The following is a 7500-nucleotide window of genomic DNA, read 5'->3' on the forward strand; positions in this document are numbered from 1 at the left end:
TACAAATCAGTAACCAGCGACACTTAGAATATTTTTGAAGCAGTACAAATCAGTAACCACTGACACTTAGAATATTTTTGAAGCAGTACAAATCAGTAACCAGCGACACTTAGAATATTTTTGAAGCAGTACAAATCAGTAACCACGACACTTAGAATATTTTTGAAGCAGTACAAATCAGTAACCGCTGACACTTAGAATATTTTTGAAGCAGTACAAATCAGTAACCAGCGACACTTAGAATATTTTTGAAGCAGTACAAATCAGTAACCACTGACACTTAGAATATTTTTGGAGCATTACAAATCAGTAACCAGCGACACTTAGAATATTTTTGGAGCAGTACAAATCAGTAACCAGCGACACTTAGAATATTTTTGAAGCAGTACAAATCAGTAACCAGCGACACTTAGAATATTTTTGGAGCAGTACAAATCAGTAACCAGCGACACTTAGAATATTTTTGAAGCTGTACAAATCAGTAACCAGCGACACTTAGAATATTTTTGAAGCAGTACAAATCAGTAACCACTGACACTTAGAATATTTTTGAAGCAGTACAAATCAGTAACCACTGACACTTAGAATATTTTTGACGCAGTACAAATCAGTAACCAGCGACACTTAGAATATTTTTGAAGCAGTACAAATCAGTAACCAGCGACACTTAGAATATTTTTGGAGCAGTACAAATCAGTAACCAGCGACACTTAGAATATTTTTGAAGCAGTACAAATCAGTAACCACTGACACTTAGAATATTTTTGAAGCAGTACAAATCAGTAACCAGCGACACTTAGAATATTTTTGAAGCAGTACAAATCAGTAACCACTGACACTTAGAATATTTTTGAAGCAGTACAAATCAGTAACCAGCTGACACTTAGAATATTTTTGAAGCAGTACAAATCAGTAACCAGCGACACTTAGAATATTTTTGAAGCAGTACAAATCAGTAACCACTGACACTTAGAATATTTTTGGAGCATTACAAATCAGTAACCAGCGACACTTAGAATATTTTTGGAGCAGTACAAATCAGTAACCAGCGACACTTAGAATATTTTTGAAGCAGTACAAATCAGTAACCAAGTGCATTTTTGAATTGGTTACTGATTTCTCCGTTGAAGTTGGGGCTGCGGTTGGCTTCAGTTAGTGGTGGGGGCTTAATTTTCGCCGAGGGGAGCGTGTCCCGGTAGTGTCTCCGAGGAAGTGGTACCTATTGAAGGGGGTGTTTCTGAATTTGGGCCCTTTTTGAGTGGCATTGCCGGATGGGTTTTGTCTTGAAGGCTTCCAAATCGGGTAGCTCAGCCGGATTTGACCCGGCGGTTCTACCGACTGTCACGCCTTCGAGGGGGGACTGTTGTCTAAGTTCAGGCCGAATTTGGTGAATTTCCTAAGTCGGGAAGTGGTCCCAACGGGTTTGGGAGTGAACCTAACTGCTCATACCAACTTTGAGGCTTTGGGGCCGGGTAGCACAGTCGGATTTGACCCGGCGGTTCTGCCGAATGCCTGGCCTTCGAGGGGGGCCTGCCCTCTGAGTTCAGGCCGAATTTGGTGAATTTCCTATGTCGGGAAGTGGTCCAAACGGGGATGGGAGTGAACCTGACAGCTCATACCGACTTTGGGGCTTCCAAGCCGGGTAGCTCAGCCGGATTTGATCCGGCGGTTCCGCCGACTGTCACGCCTTCGAGGGGGGACTGTTGTCTAAGTTCAGGCCGAATTTGGTGAATTTCCTAAGTCGGGACGTGGTCCAAACGGGGTTGGGAGTGAACCTAACTGCTCATACCGACTTTGAGGCTTCGGGGCCGGGTAGCACAGTCGTATTTGTCCCGGCGGTTCTGCCGAATGCCTGGCCTTCGAGGGGGGCCTGCCCTCTGAGTTCAGGCCGAATTTGGTGATTTTCCTAAGTCGGGAAGTGGTCCAAACGGGGATGGGAGTGAACCTGACAGCTCATACCGACTTTGGGGCTTCCAAGCCGGGTAGCTCAACCGGATTTGATCCGGCGGTTCTAGCGACTGCCACGGCTTCGAGGGGGGACTGTTGTCTAAGTTCAGGCCGAATTTGGTGAATTTCCCGAGTCGGGAAGTGGTCCAAACGGGGATGGGAGTGAACCTGACAGCTCTTACCGACATTGAGGCTTCGGGGCCGGGTAGCTCAGTCGGATTTGACCCGGCGATTCTGCCGACTTCCACGCCTTCGAGCGGGGACTCTCCTCTAAGTTCAGGCCGAATTTGGTGAATTTCCTAAGTCGGGAAGTGGTCCAAACGGGGATGGGAGTGAACCTAACTGCTCATACCAACTTTGAGGCTTTGGGGCCGGGTAGCACAGTCGGATTTGACCCGGCGGTTCTGCCGAATGCCTGGCCTTCGAGGGGGGCCTGCCCTCTGAGTTCAGGCCGAATTTGGTGATTTTCCTAAGTCGGGAAGTGGTCCAAACGGGGATGGGAGTGAACCTGACAGCTCATACCGACTTTGGGGCTTCCAAGCCGGGTAGCTCAACCGGATTTGATCCGGCGGTTCTAGCGACTGCCACGGCTTCGAGGGGGGACTGTTGTCTAAGTTCAGGCCGAATTTGGTGAATTTCCCGAGTCGGGAAGTGGTCCAAACGGGGATGGGAGTGAACCTGACAGCTCTTACCGACATTGAGGCTTCGGGGCCGGGTAGCTCAGTCGGATTTGACCCGGCGTTTCTGCCGACTTCCACGCCTTCGAGCGGGGACTCTCCTCTAAGTTCAGGCCGAATTTGGTGAATTTCCTAAGTCGGGAAGTGGTCCAAACGGGGATGGGAGTGAACCTGACAGCTCTTACCGACTTTGGGGCTTCCAAGCCGGGTAGCTCAACCGGATTTGATCCGGCGGTTCTGGCGACTGTCACGCCTTCGAGGGGGGACTGTTGTATAAGTTCAGGCCGAATTTGGTGAATTTCCCGAGTCGGGAAGTGGTCCAAACGGGGATGGGAGTGAACCTGACAGCTCTTACCGACTTTGGGGCTTCCAAGCCGGGTAGCTCAACCGGATTTGATCCGGCGGTTCTGCCGACTGTCACGCCTTCGAGGGGGGACTGTTGTATAAGTTCAGGCCGAATTTGGTGAATTTCCCGAGTCGGGAAGTGGTCCAAACGGGGATGGGAGTGAACCTGACAGCTCTTACCGACTTTGAGGCTTCGGGGCCGGGTAGCTCAGCCGGATTTGATCCGGCGGTTCTGCCGACTGTCACGCCTTCGAGGGGGGACTGTCCTCTGAGTTCAGGCCGAATTTGGTGAATTTCCCGAGTCGGGAAGTGGTCCAAACGGGGATGGGAGTGAACCTGACAGCTCATACCGACTTTGAGGCTTCCAAGCCGGGTAGCTCAGCCGGATTTGACCCGGCGATTCTGCCGACTTCCACGCCTTCGAGGGGGGACTGCCCTCTGAGTTCAGGCCGAATTTGGTGCATTTCCCGAGTCGGGAAGTGGTCTCTGTCACAACGGGGGCAAGTGTCTGAAGAGGTAAAGTGAGTAACCAGCACAGCTTAGGGAAGGGTTCCAAAGTTCTCAACAATGTGAATTCGGTTACCAGGAAAGCTTAGGAAAGTTGCCTGACTGTCCCAAACGAATGAACTGCAAAACTTAGGGAACATGCCCGAAGATGCTTAAAAGTGTGAAATCAGTAAGCAGGAAAGCATAGGAAAGTGCCTGAAAGTGCTAAATGAGTAACATGAAAAACGTAGAAAAATGCCCGAAAATGTTTAAAAGTGTGAACTCAGTAACCAGCAAAACTTAGTAAAACGTTGGAAAAGCAGAAATGAGTAACCAGAAAAACTTAGAAAAATGTTTGAAAATGAGAAATGAGTAACCAGAAAAACTTAGAAAAATGTTTGAAAATGAGAAATGAGTAACCAAGAAAACTTAGAAAAATGCCCAAAAAGAAGAAATCAGTAACCAGAAAAACTTAGAAAAATGTTTGAAAATGAGAAATGAGTAACCAGAAAAACTTAGAAAAATGTTTGAAAATGAGAAATGAGTAACCAAGAAAACTTAGAAAAATGCCCAAAAAGAAGAAATCAGTAACCAGAAAAACTTAGAAAAATGTTTGAAAATGAGAAATGAGTAACCAAGAAAACTTAGAAAAATGTTTGAAAATGAGAAATGAGTAACCAAGAAAACTTAGAAAAATGCCCAAAAAGAAGAAATCAGTAACCAGAAAAACTTAGAAAAATGTTTGAAAATGAGAAATGAGTAACCAGAAAAACTTAGAAAAATGTTTGAAAAGAAGAAATGAGTAACCAAGAAAACTTAGAAAAATGCCCAAAAATGAGAAATCAGTAACCAGAAAAACTTAGAAAAATGTTTGAAAATGAGAAATGAGTAACCAAGAAAACTTAGAAAAATGCCCAAAAAGAAGAAATCAGTAACCAGAAAAACTTAGAAAAATGTTTGAAAATGAGAAATGAGTAACCAGAAAAACTTAGAAAAATGTTTGAAAATGAGAAATGAGTAACCAAGAAAACTTAGAAAAATGCCCAAAAAGAAGAAATCAGTAACCAGAAAAACTTAGAAAAATGTTTGAAAATGAGAAATGAGTAACCAAGAAAACTTAGAAAAATGCCCGAAAAGAAGAAATCAGTAACCAGAAAAACTTAGAAAAATTTTCGGCCAAGTGTGAAAAATATTCTAAGTGTCAGCGGAGGAAAATGCCGAAGCATCGGGAAAGATTCAAAAACTCATGCCGAACATGAGTTCCGAAGTGCCGGAGGAACTGGGCGAATTGAGCCCGGCGGTTGGCCAGATGTCGTTTTGAGTCTGCAGCCCGAAAACTTTAACTTTGTCTGCCGCGGAAGTCTGGACCGGGAAAAATCCAAACGGTTTTGCCGGGTTCGAGTTCCAGAGCGAAGCAGTCGAATTTGAAATTCAGACCCATTCAGTGCCACTTGACATTGTGACACAGTGAGGTTGGCGGGGTACCCGGAGATTTCTGGGAACACGATTTTTAGAACAAAATGGCGGCGCGGGACCACTTTGAAAGGCATCCGAAAAACGGTTCCGCGGGCAGAGCACTTGAATGACAGGCCTGTGTGCATGCCCAAGAGCTCTCGGAAGTCTAATTTTTGACACTTTGTCAAATTTTCGACAGACTTACCCAACTCTTGCTGCCTGTTCTAAGAATCAGTCAGAGGCCTGTGCGGCGGTCTCTTGACACTTTGGAGGGCGGGCAAACCCCACGTTGACTCCGGCCGTCCCTCCAAAAGGCACTTGCTATTGGGGGAAAGGATTGCAAGTAGCCTGGTTCCCGTGGGAGCGGCCAGGAAGGGTGCAGGCTGGCCCTTGCCTGAGCATTCCCAAAACCCTCTTCCGCTGAGAGCAGACCTCGCACGCCGCACTACCGGCTCTGGGAGTGGTTGGCCGCTATTGTACATAGTCCGGTCCTTCCTCTGCCACCCGGCAAGTGCGATGGCTCTGCCGCCCTGCGGTGCTCGTCACCCAGGTTTGGGGAACACGATACTTAGAACATGTTGGCGGCTCGGGACCTGCAGGCGAAAGGGGCCCCGTGGTGCTGAGCACATCGACCTCGGGTCTCAGTGCAAGCCGGAGAGTTCGCGGAAGTCTTAAAAGATTTTGACATCTGCTCAAATCTTTGACAGGCTTGCCTGACTCTTTCCGTCCGTTCTAAGAATCAGTCGGAGGCCGGGGCGGGGACGGTCTCTTGACACACGGAGGGTTGGCTTCCCTCCTCAGGTGTTTGTGTCGAAAATGAAGGCGAGAGATGCAAGCGTCCTGGTTCCCCTGGGTGCTGCCAGCAAGGGTGCAGGCTGACCCTTGCCTGAGCACTCCCAAAAGCCTCTTAAGCTGAGAGCAGGCGCCGCACTACCGGCTCTGGGAGTCGTTGGCCGCTATTGTACATAGTCCGGTCCTTCCTCTGCCACCCGGCAAGTGCGATGGCTCTGCCTCCCTGCGGTGCTCGTCACCCAGGTTTGGGGAACACGATACTTAGAACATGTTGGCGGCTCGGGACCTGCAGGCGAAGGGGGCCCCGTGGTGCTGAGCACATCGACCTCGCGTCTCAGTGCAAGCCGGAGAGTTCGCGGAAGTCTTAACAGGCTTGCCTGACTCTTTCCGTCCGTTCTAAGAATCAGTCGGAGGCCGGGGCGGGGACGGTCTCTTGACACACGGAGGGTTGGCTTCCCTCCTCAGGCGTTTGTGTCGAAAATGAAGGCGAGAGATGCAAGCGTCCTGGTTCCCCTGGGTGCTGCCAGCAAGGGTGCAGGCTGACCCTTGCCTGAGCACTCCCAAAAGCCTCTTAGGCTGAGAGCAGGCGCCGCACTACCGGCTCTGGGAGTCGTTGGCCGCTATTGTACATAGTCCGGTCCTTCCTCTGCCACCCGGCAAGTGCGATGGCTCTGCCTCCCTGCGGTGCCCGTCACCCAGGTTTGGAGAACACGATACTTAGAACATGTTGGCGGCTCGGGACCTGCAGGCGAAAGGGGCCCCGTGGTGCTGAGCACATCGACCTCGCGTCTCAGTGCAAGCCGGAGAGTTCGCGGAAGTCTTTAACAGGCTTGCCTGACTCTTTCCGTCCGTTCTAAGAATCAGTCGGAGGCCGGGGCGGGGACGGTCTCTTGACACACGGAGGGTTGGCTTCCCTCCTCAGGCGTTTGTGTCGAAAATGAAGGCGAGAGATGCAAGCGTCCTGGTTCCCCTGGGTGCTGCCAGCAAGGGTGCAGGCTGACCCTTGCCTGAGCACTCCCAGAAGCCTCTTAGGCTGAGAGCAGACGCCGCACTACCGGCTCTGGGAGTCGTTGGCCGCTATTGTACATAGTCCGGTCCTTCCTCTGCCACCCGGCAAGTGCGATGGCTCTGCCTCCCTGCGGTGCCCGTCACCCAGGTTTGGAGAACACGATACTAAGAACATGTTGGCGGCTCGGGACCTGCAGGCGAAAGGGGCCCCGTGGTGCTTAGCACATCGACCTCGCGTCTCAGTGCAAGCCGGAGAGTTCGCGGAAGTCTAAAGCTTTTGACATTCGCTCAAAGCTTTGACAGGCTTGCCCGACTCTTTCCGTCCGTTCTAAGAATCAGTCAGAGGCTGGTGGGGAGGTCTCTTGACGCAAGGGGAGGGGTGGCGTCCCTCCTCAGGCGCTTGTGTCGAAAATGAAGGCGAGAGATGCAAGCGTCCTGGTTCCCCTGGGTGCTGCCAGCAAGGGTGCAGGCTGACCCTTGCCTGAGCACTCCCAGAAGCCTCTTAGGCTGAGAGCAGACGCCGCACAACCGGCTCTGGGAGTCGTTGGCCGCTATTGTACATAGTCCGGTCCTTCCTCTGCCACCCGGCAAGTGCGATGGCTCTGCCTCCCTGCGGTGCCCGTCACCCAGGATTGGAGAACACGATACTAAGAACATGTTGGCGGCTCGGGACCTGCAGGCGAAAGGGGCCCCGTGGTGCTTAGCACATCGACCTCGCGTCTCAGTGCAAGCCGGAGAGTTCGCGGAAGTCTAAAGCTTTTGACATTCGCTCAAAGCTTTGACAGGCTTG

This window comes from Hemiscyllium ocellatum (assembly GCF_020745735.1).
Source record: "Hemiscyllium ocellatum isolate sHemOce1 chromosome 15 unlocalized genomic scaffold, sHemOce1.pat.X.cur. SUPER_15_unloc_12, whole genome shotgun sequence".
In the NCBI taxonomy this organism is placed as follows: Eukaryota; Metazoa; Chordata; class Chondrichthyes; order Orectolobiformes; family Hemiscylliidae; genus Hemiscyllium; species Hemiscyllium ocellatum.